The 15,036-nt window shown below is 45.0% G+C and overlaps 1 protein-coding gene across 1 annotated transcript in view; it reads left to right on the top strand.

Annotated features, from left to right (window-relative positions):
* LOC311099336 (amyloid-beta A4 precursor protein-binding family B member 3-like) overlaps nucleotides 1–15,036 on the top strand; it is a gene marked incomplete at both ends in the record, with an annotated part of 28,481 nt that overhangs the window by 2,806 nt on the left and 10,639 nt on the right. The window lies entirely within an intron of this gene.

The raw sequence follows: 15,036 nt of genomic DNA, 5'->3' as shown, positions 1-15,036 counted from the left end.
TTGTAAATTCTTTCCAAAGTGTCAAGTAATTATCTTTTTGTTTTCTCATGATTTGGTTGGGTCTAATTGTGTTGCTGTCCTGGGGCTCTGTGGGGTCTGTTTGTGTTTGTGACCAGAGCCCCAGTACCAGCTTGCTTATCACTCTGTAGGTGATGGCTACAGTATGTTATGGAAGGTTTGGGAATCGCTTCCTTGTAGGTGGTTGTAGAATTGAACGGCTCTTTTCTGGATTTAGATAATTAGCGAGTATCGGCCTAAATCTGCTCTGCATGCATTATTTGGTGTTTTACGTTGTACACAGAGGATATTTTTGCAGAATTCTGCATAAAGAGTCTCAATTTGGTGTTTGTCTCATTTTGTGAATTCTTGGTTGGTGAGCGGACCGCAGACTTCACAACCATGAAGGGAAATGGGTTCTATAACTGATTCAAGTATTTTTAGCCAGATCCTGATTGGTATGTCGAATGTTATATTCGTTTTGATGGCATAGAAGGCCTTTCTTGCCTCGTCTCTCAGATCATTCATAGCTTTGTGGAAGTTACTTGTGGCGCTGATTTTTAGGCAGGGGTATGTGTCGTTTTCTGTATACTCTAGGGCAACGGTGTCTAGATGGAATTTGTGTTCGTGGTCCTGGCAACTGGACCTTTTTTGGAACACCATTATTTTTGGTGGACTAGCTCGTTTCTGCGGGTCACGGGAATAACAGTCACATTCATCCGCATGCATCGATCTAATGCACATGTACAGCGCACACAACAATATCACGTGAAATCTCTCTTCCCCGGTTAGCTCATTGGATCAGCTGGTTTAGAGCAGTAGTTGCTATAGGGACTGATCGCGCATTGCAGACTCACTCTATGGGAGTCATCAATAATTCACTAACATTGTCTCTCTGTCTCTGTCTCTGTCTCTGTCTCTGTCTCTCTCTCTCTCTCTCTCTCTCTCTCTCTCTCTCTCTCTCTCTCTCTCTCTCTCTCTCTCTCTCTCTCTCTCTCTCTCTCTCTCTCTCTGTCTCTCTGTCTCTCTTTCTCTCTAATATACAGTAACTAGTTCAAAATAGCATGATAAGGGCTTTACTTTAAAGATCAACATTTTAAATGACCAACAGCAGAATTAATTATTACTCCTCTGTATCATTAGTGTTGAGAGAATACGCCAATACTTCATGGGCTTCATGGACTCCACTATTCAATAGAAAGCTCTCTGAGTAAGAAAAACCATTACAGATCCATGCGAAACAGTAAACAAGGGTCATTTTGTGTACTGTGTCAACATCGAAAAAGGTTTAATCAATACTACTCACTTACCATGGGAATTAAATGCACAGCACATTGAATCTGTTATTGGAAATAATTTTACAGTGGAGACTGGTTCAGGGCAGGGTACTGGACGGAGGCCGGCTAGTGGTGACTGTTAAACAGTCTGATGGCCTGGAGATAGAAGCTGTTTCTCAGCCCTTGGAACAGAGTCTCCCGTAGAGATGGAGCCATTGGAACAGAGTCTCTCATAGTCTCCTATATGAACAGAGTCTCCCATAGAGATGGAGCCATTGGAACAGTCTCTCATAGTCTCCTATATGAACAGAGTCTCCCATAGAGATGGAGCCATTGGAACAGTCTCTCATAGTCTCCTATATGAACAGAGTCTCCCATATAGATGGAGCCATTGGAACAGAGTCTCTCATAGTCTCCTATATGAACAGAGTCTCCCATAGAGATGGAGCCATTGGAACAGTCATAGTCAACTATATGAACAGAGTCTCCCATAGAGATGGAGCCATTGGAACAGTCTCTCATAGTCTCCTATATGAACATAGTCTCCCATAGAGATGAAGCCATTGGAACAGTCTCTCATAGTCTCCTATAGACCCCAAAAGGGCAGGACATTCACTCTGTACAGTAGGAAGTCAGAGAGGTACGATGATGCTATCTAGGAGAGGATTGGTGCCACTATCTTGGTGAATGAAGTCAGTTGCATGGAAGACGATGATTCACTATGTTTTGGATTTCATATTGAGGTAATATGAGGATTATCCATAATCAGCCCTGGTGTCAGGTTATATAATACCAAATACCTTGACTTAAGCTACGAACTCAGCGTAGCAGTAAGCAGTGTAGCAGTAAGAACCCAGTGTAGCAGTAAGAACTCAGTGTAGCAGTGAGAACCCAGTGTAGCAGTAAGAACTCAGCGTAGCAGTAAGAACTCAGCGTAGCAGTTAGAACTCAGCGTAGCAGTAGGAACCCAGCGTAGCAGTAAGAGCCCAGTGTAGCAGTAAGAACCCAGTGTAGCAGTAAGAACTCAGTGTAGCAGTAAGAACTCAGCGTAGCAGTAAGAACTCAGCGTAGCAGTAAGAACTCAGCGTAGCAGTAAGAACTCAGTGTAGCAGTAAGCAGTGTAGCAGTAGGAAAATACTGTGTAGCAGTAAGATCTCAGTGTAGCAGTAAGCAGTGTAGCAGTAGGAACCCAGTGTAGCAGTAAGAACCCAGTGTAGCAGTAAGAACCCAGTGTAGCAGTAAGCAGTGTAGCAGTAAGATCCCAGTGTAGCAGTAAGAACCCAGTGTAGCAGTAGGAACCCAGTGTAGCAGTAGGAACCCAGTGTAGCAGTAAGAACCCAGTGTAGCAGTAAGATCCCAGTGTAGCAGTAAGAACTCAGTGTAGCAGTAAGAACCCAGTGTAGCAGTAAGAACTCAGTGTAGCAGTAAGAACTCAGTGTAGCAGTAAGAACTCAGTGTAGCAGTAAGAACCCAGTGTAGCAGTAAGAACCCAGTGTAGCAGTAAGAACCCAGTGTAGCAGTAAGAACTCAGTGTAGCAGTAAGCAGTGTAGCAGTAAGAACCCAGTGTAGCAGTAAGAACTCAGTGTAGCAGTAAGAACCCAGTGTAGCAGTAAGAACTCAGTGTAGCAGTAAGAACCCAGTGTAGCAGTAAGAACTCAGTGTAGCAGTAAGAACTCAGCGTAGCAGTAAGAACTCAGTGTAGCAGTAAGAACCCAGTGTAGCAGTAAGAACTCAGTGTAGCAGTAAGAACTCAGTGTAGCAGTAAGCATTGTAGCAGTAAGAACCCAGTGTAGCAGTAAGAACCCAGTGTAGCAGTAAGAACCCAGTGTAGCAGTAAGAACTCAGTGTAGCAGTAAGAACTCAGTGTAGCAGTAAGCAGTGTAGCAGTAATAACCCAGTGTAGCTGTAAGAACTCAGTGTAGCAGTAAGAACCCAATGTAGCAGTAAGAACTCAGTGTAGCAGTAAGAACCCAGTGTAGCAGTAAGAACTCAGTGTAGCAGTAAGAACTCAGCGTAGCAGTAAGAACCCAGTGTAGCAGTAAGAACTCAGTGTAGCATTAAGAACTCTGTGTAGCAGTAAGTACCCACTGTAGCAGTAAGAACCCAGTGTGGCAGTAATAACCCAGTGTAGCAGTAAGAACCCAGTGTAAAAGTAATAACCCAGTGTAGCAGTAAGAACTCAGTGTAGCAGTAAGCAGTGTAGCAGTAAGAACCCAGCGTAGCAGTAAGAACCAAAGCGTAGCAGTAAGAACCCAGTGTAGCAGTAGCACCCAGTGTAGCAGTAAGAACTCAGTGTAGCAGTAAGAACCCAGTGTAGCAGTAAGAACTCAGTGTAGCAGTAAGAACTCAGCGTAGCAGTAAGAACCCAGTGTAGCAGAAAGAACTCAGTGTAGCAGTAAGAACTCAGTGTAGCAGTAAGTACCCACTGTAGCAGTAAGAACCCAGTGTAGCAGTAAGAACCCAGTGTAGCAGTAAGAACCCAGTGTAGCAGTAAGAACCCAGTGTAGCAGTAAGAACTCAGTGTAGCAGTAAGCAGTGTAGCAGTAAGAACCCAGCGTAGCAGTAAGAACCAAGCGTAGCAGTAAGAACCCAGTGTAGCAGTAGAACCCAGTGTAGCAGTAAGAACCCAGTGTAGCAGTAAGAACCCAGTGTAGCAGTAAGAACTCAGTGTAGCAGTAAGCAGTGTAGCAGTAAGAACCCAGCGTAGCAGTAAGAACCCAGTGTAGCAGTAGAACCCAGTGTAGCAGTAAGAACCCAGTGTAGCAGTAAGAACTCAGTGTATTAGTAGGAACCCAGTGTAGCAGTAAGAACCCAGTGTAGCAGTAAGAACCCAGTGTAGCAGTAACAACTCAGTGTAGCAGTAACAACTCAATGTAGCAGTAAGCAGTTTAGCAGTGAGAACCCAGCGTTGCAGTAAGACCCCAGTGTAGCAGTAAGAACACAGTGTAGCAGTAATACCTCAGTGTAGCAGTAAGAACTCAGTGTAGCAGTAAGCATTGTAGCAGTAAGAACCCAGTGTAGCAGTAAGCAGTGTAGCAGTAAGAGCCTAGTGTAGCAGTAAGAACCCAGAGTAGCAGTAAGAACCCAGTGTAGCAGTAAGAACCCAGTGTAGCAGTAAGAACCCAGCGTAGCAGTAAGAACCCAGCGTAGCAGTAAGATCCCAGTGTAGCAGTAGGAACCCAGTGTAGCAGTAAGTACCCAGCATAGCAGTAAGAACCCAGCGTAGCAGTAAGAACCCAGCATAGCAGTAAGAACCCAGCGTAGCAGAAAGAACCCAGTGTAGTAGTAGAACCCAGTGTAGCAGTAAGAACTCTGTGTAGCAGTAAGAACTCAGTGTAGCAGTAGGAACCCAGTGTAGCAGTAAGAACCCAGTGTAGCAGTAAGATCCCAGTGTAGCAGTAACAACTCAGTGTAGCAGTAACATCTCAATGTAGCAGTAAGCAGTGTAGCAGTAAGAACCCAGCGTAGCAGTAAGAACCCAGTGTAGCAGTAAGAACCCAGTGTAGCAGTAAGAACCCAGTGTAGCAGTAAGAACCCAGTGTAGCAGTAAGAACTCAGTGTAGCAGTAAGAACTTAGTGTAGCAGTAAGAACTGAGTGTAGCAGTAAGCAGTGTAGCAGTAAGAACCCAGAGTAGCAGTAAGAACCCAGTGTAGCAGTAAGAACCCAGTGTAGCAGTAAGAACTCAGTGTAGCAGTAAGAACTAAGTGTAGCAGTAAGAACTCAGTGTAGCAGTAAGCAGTGTAGCAGTAAGATCCCAGTGTAGCAGTAAGAACTCAGTGTAGCAGTAAGAACTCAGTTTAGCAGTAAGAACCCAGTGTAGCAGTATGAACTCAGCGTAGCAGTAAGAACCCAGTGTAGCAGTAAGCAGTGTAGCAGTAAGAACCCAGTGTAGCAGTAAGAACTCAGTGTAACAGTAAGAACCCAGTGTAGCAGTAAGAACCCAGTGTAGCAGTAAGCAGTGTAGCAGTAAGAACCCAGTGGAGCAGTAAGAACTAAGTGTAGCAGTAAGAACTCAGTGTAGCAGTAAGCAGTGTAGCAGTAAGAACCCAGTGTAGCAGTAAGAACTCAGTGTAGCAGTAAGAACCCAGTGTAGCAGTAGGAACCCAGTGTAGCAGTAAGAACCCAGTGTAGCAGTAAGAACCCAGTGTAGCAGTAAGAACTTAGTGTAGCAGTAAGAACCCAGTGTAGCAGTACGAATACAGTGTAGCAGTAGTAACCCAGTGTAGCAGTAAGCAGTGTAGCAGTAAGAACCCAGTGTAGCAGTAAGAACTCAGTGTAGCAGTAAGCAGTGTAGCAGAATGAACCCAGTGTAGCAGTAAGAACTCAGTGTAGCAGTAAGAACCCAGTGTAGCAGTAAGAACTCATTGTAGCAGTAAGAATTCAGTGTAGCAGTAAGAACCCAGTGTAGCAGTAAGAACCCAGTGTAGCAGTAAGAACCCAGTGTAGCAGTAAGAACTCAGTGTAGCAGTAAGAACTCAGTGTAGCAGTAAGAACCCAGTGTAGCAGTAAGAACTCAGTGTAGCAGTAAGAACTCAGCGTAGCAGTAACAAATCAGCGTAGAAGTAAGAACTCAGCGTAGCAGTAAGAACCCAGTGTAGCAGTAAGAACTCAGTGTAGCAGTAAGAACTCAGCGTAGCAGTAACAACTCAGTGTAGCAGTAAGCAGTGTAGCAGTAATAACCCAGTGTAGCAGTAAGCAGTGTAGCAGTAAGAACCCAGTGTAGCAGTAAGAACCAGAGTAGCAGTAAGAACCCAGCGTAGCAGTAAGAACCCAGTGTAGCAGTAAGAACCCAGTGTAGCAGTAAGGACCCAGCGTAGCAGTAAGAACCCAGCGTAGCAGTAAGTACCCAGTGTAGCAGTAACAACTCAGTGTAGCAGTAACAACTCAATGTAGCAGTAAGCAGTTTAGCAGTAAGAACCCAGTGTTGCAGTAAGAACCCAGTGTAGCAGTAAGAACTCAGTGTAGCAGTAAGAACTCAGTGTAGCAGTAAGCAGTGTAGCAGTAAGAACCTAGCGTAGCAGTAAGAACCAAGCGTAGCAGTAAGAACCCAGTGTAGCAGTAACAACTCAGTGTAGCAGTAACAACTCAATGTAGCAGTAAGCAGTTTAGCAGTAAGAACCCAGCGTTGCAGTAAGAACCCAGTGTAGCAGTAAGAACCCAGTGTAGCAGTAAGAACTCAGTGTAGCAGTAAGAACTCATTGTAGCAGTAAGAACTCAGTGTAGCAGTAAGAACCCAGTGTAGCAGTAAGAACCCAGTGTAGCAGTAAGAACCCAGTGTAGCAGTAAGAACTCAGTGTAGCAGTAAGAACTCAGTGTAGCAGTAAGAACCCAGTGTAGCAGTAAGAACTCAGTGTAGCAGTAAGAACTCAGCGTAGCAGTAACAACTCAGCGTAGCAGTAAGAACTCAGCGTAGCAGTAAGAACCCAGTGTAGCAGTAAGAACTCAGTGTAGCAGTAAGAACTCAGCGTAGCAGTAACAACTCAGTGTAGCAGTAAGCAGTGTAGCAGTAATAACCCAGTGTAGCAGTAAGCAGTGTAGCAGTAAGAACCCAGTGTAGCAGTAAGAACCAGAGTAGCAGTAAGATCCCAGTGTAGCAGTAAGAACCCAGTGTAGCAGTAAGAACCCAGTGTAGCAGTAAGAACCCAGCGTAGCAGTAAGAACCCAGCGTAGCAGTAAGTACCCACTGTAGCAGTAAGAACCCAGTGTAGCGGTAAGAACCCAGTGTAGCAGTAAGAACCCAGTGTAGCAGTAAGAACTCAGTGTAGCAGTAAGCAGTGTAGCAGTAAGAACCCAGCGTAGCAGTAAGAACCAAGCGTAGCAGTAAGAACCCAGTGTATCAGTAACAACTCAGTGTAGCAGTAACAACTCAATGTAGCAGTAAGCAGTTTACCAGTAAGAACCCAGCGTTGCAGTAAGAACCCAGTGTAGCAGTAAGAACTCAGTGTAGCAGTAAGAACTCAGTGTAGCAGTAAGCAGTGTAGCAGTAAGAACCCAGCGTAGCAGTAAGAACCAAGCGTAGCAGTAAGAACCCAGTGTAGCAGTAACAACTCAGTGTAGCAGTAAAAACTCAATGTAGCAGTAAGCAGTTTAGCAGTAAGAACCCAGCGTTGCAGTAAGAACCCAGTGTAGCAGTAAGAACCCAGTGTAGCAGTAAGAACTCAGTGTAGCAGTAAGAACTCAGCGTAGCAGTAAGAACCCAGTGTAGCAGAAAGAACTCAGTGTAGCAGTAAGAACTCAGTGTAGCAGTAAGTACCCACTGTAGCAGTAAGAACCCAGTGTAGCAGTAAGAACCCAGTGTAGCAGTAAGAACCCAGTGTAGCAGTAAGAACCCAGTGTAGCAGTAAGAACTCAGTGTAGCAGTAAGCAGTGTAGCAGTAAGAACCCAGCGTAGCAGTAACAACTCAGTGTAGTAGTAAGCAGTGTAGCAGTAAGAACCCAGTGTAGCAGTAAGAACACAGTGTAGTAGTAAGAACTCAGCGTAGCAGTAACAACTCAGTGTAGCAGTAAGAACCCATTGTAGCAGTAAGAACTCAGTGTAGCAGTAAGAACTCAGCGTAGCAGTAACAACTCAGTGTAGTAGTAAGCAGTGTAGCAGTAAGAACCCAGTGTAGCAGTAAGCAGTGTAGCAGTAAGAACCCAGTGTAGCAGTAAGAACCCAGAGTAGCAGTAAGAACCCAGTGTAGCAGTAAGAACCCAGTGTAGCAGTAAGAACCCAGCGTAGCAGTAAGAACCCAGTATAGCAGTAGGAACCCAGTGTAGCAGTAGGAACCCAGTGTAGCAGTAAGTACCCAGTGTAGCAGTAAGAACCCAGTGTAGCAGTAAGAACCAAGTGTAGCAGTAAGAACTCAGTGTAGCAGTAAGAACTCAGTGTAGTAGTAAGCAGTGTAGCAGTAAGAACCCAGTGTAGCAGTAAGAACTCAGTGTAGCAGTAAGAACCCAGTGTAGCAGTAAGAACCCAGAGTAGCAGTAAGAACCCAGTGTAGCAGTAAGAACTCAGTGTAGCAGTAAGAACTCAGCGTAGCAGTAACAACTAAGTGTAGTAGTAAGCAGTAAGAACTCAGCGTAGCAGTAACAACTCAGTGTAGTAGTAAGCAGTGTAGCAGTAAAAACCCAGTGTAGCAGTAAGCAGTGTAGCAGTAAGAACCCAGTGTAGCAGTAAGAACCCAGAGTAGCAGTAAGAACCCAGTGTAGCAGTAAGAACCCAGTGTAGCAGTAAGAACCCAGTGTAGCAGTAAGAACCCAGTGTAGCAGTAAGAACCCAGCGTAGCAGTAAGAACCCAGTGTAGCAGTAGGAACCCAGTGTAGCAGTAAGTACCCAGTGTAGCAGTAAGAACCCAGTGTAGCAGTAAGAACCCAGTGTAGCAGTAATAACCCAGTGTAGCAGTAAGAACCCAGTGTAGCAGTAAGAACTCAGTGTAGCAGTAAGAAGTGTAGCAGTAAGAACCCAGCGTAGCAGTAAGAACCCAGTGTAGCGGTAAGAACCCAGCGTAGCAGTAAGATCCCAGTTTAGCAGTAGGAACCCAGTGTAGCAGTAAGTACCCAGCATAGCAGTAAGAACCCAGCGTAGCAGTAATAACCCAGTGTAGCAGTAAGAACCCAGCGTAGCAGTAAGAACCCAGTGTAGCAGTAGAACCCAGTGTAGCAATAAGAACCCAGTGTAACAGTAAGAACTCAGTGTAGCAGTAGGAACCCAGCGTAGCAGTAAGAACCCAGTGTAGCAGTAAGAACCCAGTTTAGCAGTAACAACTCAGTGTAGCAGTAACAACTCAATGTAGCAGTAAGCAGTGTAGCAGTAAGAACCCAGCGTAGCAGTAAGGACCCAGTGTAGCAGTAAGAACTCAGTGTAGCAGTAAGAACTCAGTGTAGCAGTAAGAACCCAGTGTAGCAGTAAGAACTAAGTGTAGCAGTAAGAACTCAGTGTAGCAGTAAGCAGTGTAGCAGTAAGAACCCAGTGTAGCAGTAAGAACTCAGTGTAGCAGTAAGAACTCAGTGTAGCAGTGAGAACCCAGTGTAGCAGTAAGAACTCCGTGTAGCAGTAAGAACCCAGCGTAGCAGTAAGAACCCAGTGTAGCAGTAGGAACCCAGTGTAGCAGTAGGAACCCAGTGTAGCAGTAAGTACCCAGTGTAGCAGTAATAACTCAGCGTAGCAGTAAGCAGTGTAGCAGTAAGAACCCAGTGTAGCAGTAAGAACCCAGTGTAGCAGTAAGTACCAAGTGTATCAGTAAGGGAGCTGTCTCCCACCTGTGCATCTGGGATTAGGACTAGGCTACATCACACAGACTCAGGATTAGGACTAGGTTACATCACACAGACTCAGGATTAGGACTAGGCTACATCACACAGACTCAGGATTAGGACTAGGCTACATCACACAGACTCAGGATTAGGGCTAGGTTACATCACACAGACTCAGGATTAGGGTTGGGCTATATCACACAGAGTCAGGATTAGGACTAGGTTACATCACACAGAGTCAGGATTAGGGTTGGGCTATATCACACAGAGTCAGGATTAGGACTAGGTTACATCACACAGAGTCAGGATTAGGACTAGGTTACATCACACAGACTCAGGATTAGGACTAGGTTACATCACACAGACTCAGGATTAGGACTAGGTTACATCACACAGACTCAGGATTAGGACTAGGTTACATCACACAGACCCAGGATTAGGACTAGGTTACATCACACAGACTCAGGATTAGTACTAGGCTACATACTTACTTACTTACTTACTTTATTGTCCCCATGGGGAAATTTTGTTGCAGTGTCATGTACACATTTAAAGTGGCGTTAAATACAAAACAAGATTGACAATACAACTTTCAATAACAGTCACGCACCAATAAAAGTAAGAAATAAAACATTTAAAACATTTAAAACAAAGACTAGCCTGCTGGCCTTACGGGGTCAATGGGAACATTTGCCCGAGCTATTTAAGAGGGATATCACACCTGGCACAAATGATTGTCTCGTTCTATTTTTCCTGCTGAGGGGTGCCCTATACCTACGCCCAGAGGGGAGTAATTCAAAGTCCAGGTACAGGGGGTGACTTGGGTCTAAAATGATTTTGTGAGCCTTACGGAGGGCCCTGACCTTAAAGATCTCATCCAGGCCTGTCTGTTTGACTCCAAGTACCTTACTTGCTGTGGTAATAATCCTTCTCAACATGTTTCTCTGACTGACAGTGGCATTGCCAAACCAACAAACAATACAAAAAGTTAAAATACTCTCAATAAAGGATTTGTAAAACAGAGTCAATATAGTACAGTCTATATTAAAAGAACCCAACTTTTTTAGAAAGTACAGTCTCTGTTGGCTCTTTTTGTAGATCTGGTCTGTACATTTACTCCACTGAAGCTTACTGTCCAAAAAGACACCCAGATATTTATATTCCTCTACAATCTCTATATTCTGGCCTCTGATAGATGTTGCAGAGGTAGGTGTTGTACGCTTCCTGAAGTCTATGCACATCTCTTTGGTCTTGTTAGTATTGAGGACCAAGTGTGATTCCTCACACCACTCTACAAAGTCATCTAGGACCGGGCCATGATGTTCCTCGTCATCATGCAACAGGCTGATCAAGGCAGTGTCATCAGCGAACTTAACGAGGTGTCTGTCAGTATGGGAACTAGTACAACTATTAGTGTACAAGATGTACAGAAGTGGGGACAAAACACATCCCTGAGGAGAGCCTGTGTTGGTATTGCGTATATCCGACACATGGGGACCTATTTTGACTCGCTGTGAGCGTTGGCTCAGGAAGTCCAACAGCCACAAAACCAGCCCCCCATCTAAGGAAAAGTCCCGAATGAGTCTCTGTGCCAGAATGTAAGGCTGGATTGTGTTGAAGGCAGAAGAAAAGTCAACAAACAGAACCCTGACATGAGATTTTGCACCTTCTAGATGTCTATAGACCATGTTAAGGAGGGTAAGAATGGCATCATCAACTCCTCTGCTGGTCTGATAGGCAAACTGAAATGGGTCGAGGAGCTTCTGGGTGACACTGAGAATATGACTTTTCACAATTTTCTCAAGGCATTTCATAACTAAGGATGTCAAAGCGACAGGGCGATAGTCATTCAGCACAGAGGGATTTGATACTTTAGGAATTGGTATAATTATTGATTTTTTCCACAATACTGGAAGGTGTTGCTGGTTGAGTGAAGATTGGAAAATGTCTGTAAAAACACCAGCCAGTTGTTCAGCACAGTGCTTTAACACATGCCCACTTATTTTGTCTGGGCCTGGGCTTTTGTATGTGTTACATCCCCTGAACAACTTTAGAACATCAGACTGTTGAACAACAACTCTCTCAAACATTTGTAATGATGCTTTCATTTGTTTTACCTCCGACACGAAGTTGTCTGATTCAAATCTTGAGAAGAAAACATTCAGTTCATTAGCCATGTTCTGGCCCTCATATCCCCCAAGGTCAGCACTGGTTTTTCCCCTGCCTATATGGGGGGCACTAGCCATGGATTTAATCCCTTGCCAGGCCACCCTTGCGTTTCCTGAGGAGAGGGTCCTCTCCACCCTTTGCTTGTATGCCTCCTTGTCCACCAGTATCTGTCTTTTTATCTCACGTTGTACATCTCTTAAAGCCTGTCTATCACCCCCAGCATAAACTGCCTTCTTCCTATCAAGTAGTGATTTTAGATGTTTTGATACCCAAGGCTTGTTGTTAGGGAAGATTTTACAGGTCTTAGTAGGCACAACTGACTCAACACAGAAGTTTACATAGTCTGAAATAACCTCTGTGAGTTCATCCAGATCAGAACTGCTGTCCTCAAATACCTCCCACATTGTACAGTCAAAACACCCCTGGAGACAAGTGATACTGTTGTCATTCCAGATCTGGACAGTTTTAACTGTGGGTTTCTCCCTCTCCAGGAGGCGACAGTAAATTGGCCTGAGGTAGACCACATTGTGGTCTGATGTCCCCAGAGGAGGTCTGGTGGTGGCAGAGAACGCCTTTGGTATTGTCCCATAGCACAAATCAAGAGTCCTATTTTTCCTAGTGTGACATTTCACATACTGATGGTATGTGCGCAAGACTTTGTGCAAGGTACAGTTGTTAAAATCCCCTAAAATAAATGTGGGTGCGTCGGGGGAGATGGATTCCAGTTTCTGTGACAGATTATAAATAATCTCTGATGCCTTTGTTATATTAGCTTTTGGTTGAATGTACACAACGGTAACAAACAATTGGGGGAACTCACGGGGCAGATAGTAAGGTCGCAGTGACACAGAAAGCAGTTCAATGTCGGGGGTACAGAGTCGCTCTCTTACCAGGATCGATTTACACCACTGGTCCCTGACAAGCAGGCAGACGCCCCCGCCGTGAAGTTTCCCTGTGACTGTCAGATCGCGGTCCGCTCTGACCAGGGTGAAGCCGGCCGGCTCCACTTCTCTGTCCGGGACTCTGTCATCCAGCCAAGTCTCAGTAAATGCCAGCAAACAGGCCTCCCGATATTCGTGTTGGAAGCGCAGATTCGCTGACAACTCATCCGCTTTCCCCCTCAGTGACTGGGCATTAATCAGCAAGGTGGTGGGTAAGGGAAGTTTGTTCTTAATTTTTTTAAGTCCTTGTCTGATTCCCCCGCGTTTTCCACGTTTGCATTTGGGTTTGTAATCCACTCGCAGACAATCAGGTATTAGATGGGCCATTGGGATATCCATCGCGTTCGTATTTGAGTTGCATTGTAGTAAAAACTCCCTGCTGTATTGGATTCCGCTGCCAGCAGCGTTTTCATTATTTAGTCCGTTCGTAGCGGGTATGTACACGATCAACAAGATCAGTCCAACACCCCACCACTGGAAATCCATGGTTGGCAGAATGTTTGTAAACTAAGTGTACAAATTAAAAACATAAAATCACACAGACTCAGAGCCATTGTTCTGATCTCAAGCAGCAGAATTAGGAGTCAAGGCTCTACTCTACTCTGGTATGACCAGTGACAGCCTCAGCCATTGTAATATACAGTAATGGTTGGTGACAAGTATACTTAGTAGGCCCATTGGACTGAAATGTACAATAATGTTTTAAAGCAGAAAATATCCATTCCTTTAGAACTGTCATGCATTACTGTGGCTCACTGATGCTAGTTCTTAGAATCCCTCCCTGTATGATTCATTGGTTAAAAAAAAATGGGAGAAGGCAGGCTACATTAGGAGAACTCTGTGGGAGAAGGCAGGCTAAGGTGGGTGGGATAAATCTGTGGGAGAAGGCAGGCTAAGGTGGGGGAACTCTGCCAAATTGTCTCCTCTAGTGGCCATGTTCTCCGGGCTGGGATGAATTGTAATTATGCACACAGCTTTGTCATCCCCCGGAGATGCTGCACTGATTGGCCCATCAATCAGCCTGTCAAATGGGCTGAATAGTGGTGTCATCCAGAGCCTGGCCCAGTCCTTAGCCCCATGCCCAGGAGGCCTGCCTGCCTGCCTTCCTGCCTGCCTGCCTGCCTGCCTGCCCACCTGCCCGCCCGCCCGCCCGCCTGCCCGCCTGCCCGCCTGCCTGCCTGCCTGCCTGCCCACCTGCCTGCCTGCCTGCCTGCTTGCCTATAAACCCCCTTATAAAGCCTGGAGAGTTCTGCCTCCATCTCTCTCTAACACTGCTGTCTCTTATTGATTTTCTCTCCCTGTAACAGGGTTCAGCTGATCTGTTCCTGGGTCTAATCTTCTCATGCTGTCTATCCCAGGGATGCGTGGAGTTGTTTTTCATTGTCAGACACAGGGGTGACCAGGGTTAAACAGCGCGATGAATGGGGATGAGATGTACAAGGCAGAAAATCCAGTGGTGTAAAGTACTTAAGTAAAAAAACTTTTACTCAATTAGTATTTTACTGGCTGACTTTCACTTTTACTAGTCATTTTCTATTAAGGTTATCTTTACTTTTACTCAAGTATGACAATTTGGTACTTTTTCCACCACTGATGAAATCATGTCAAATTAATTTGGGTCAAGCAACAAATGACATACCAGACAAAGAAAAACTGGCAAAGAAAGTCTCTTTGATTTAGACTTTCTTTGATTTACACTCTATTTGATTTAGCCTCTCTTTGATTTAGCCTAAATTTGATTGAGCCTCTCTTTCTCTCTCGTTCCGTGTTAACACAGAGACACTGTGGCATGCTGCTGAGAGAGAGACACCCATGCCCAGGCTACCCTGGTTGCATCCCAAATGACGCCCTATTCCCTATGTAGTGCCTGGTCAAAAGTAGTGCACTACATAGGGAATAGTGTGCCATTTTCTGGTCAAAAGTAGTGCACTACATAGGGAATAGTGTGCCATTCTCTGGTCAAAAGTAGTGCACTACATAGGAAATAGTGTGCCATTCTCTGGTCAAAAGTAGTGCACTACATAGGGAATAGTGTGCCATTCTCTGTTCAAAAGTAGTGCACTACATAGGGAATAGTGTGCCATTCTCTGGTCAAAAGTAGTGCACTACATAGGAAATAGTGTGCCATTCTCTGGTCAAAAGTAGTGCACTACATAGGGAATAGTGTGCCATTCTCTGGTCAAAAGTAGTGCACTACATAGGGAATAGTGTGCCATTCTCTGGTCAAAAGTAGTGCACTACATAGGGAATAGTGTGCCATTCTCTGGTCAAAAGTAGTGCACTACATAGGGAATAGTGTGCCATTCTCTGGTCAAAAGTACTGCACTACATAGGGAATAGTGTGCCACTTGGTACAAAGCCCTCGTGTCACCTCTGACCCACTTCTCGCTTTCTCTTATTCCTCTCTGCACGTTT

The sequence above is a fragment of the Coregonus lavaretus genome (genome assembly GCF_964263955.1).
Source record: "Coregonus lavaretus genome assembly, chromosome: 24".
Taxonomy (NCBI): Eukaryota; Metazoa; Chordata; class Actinopteri; order Salmoniformes; family Salmonidae; genus Coregonus; species Coregonus lavaretus.
The sequence above is the reverse complement of the archived record's forward strand: the minus strand, read 5'-3'. Positions and strand labels throughout refer to the sequence as shown.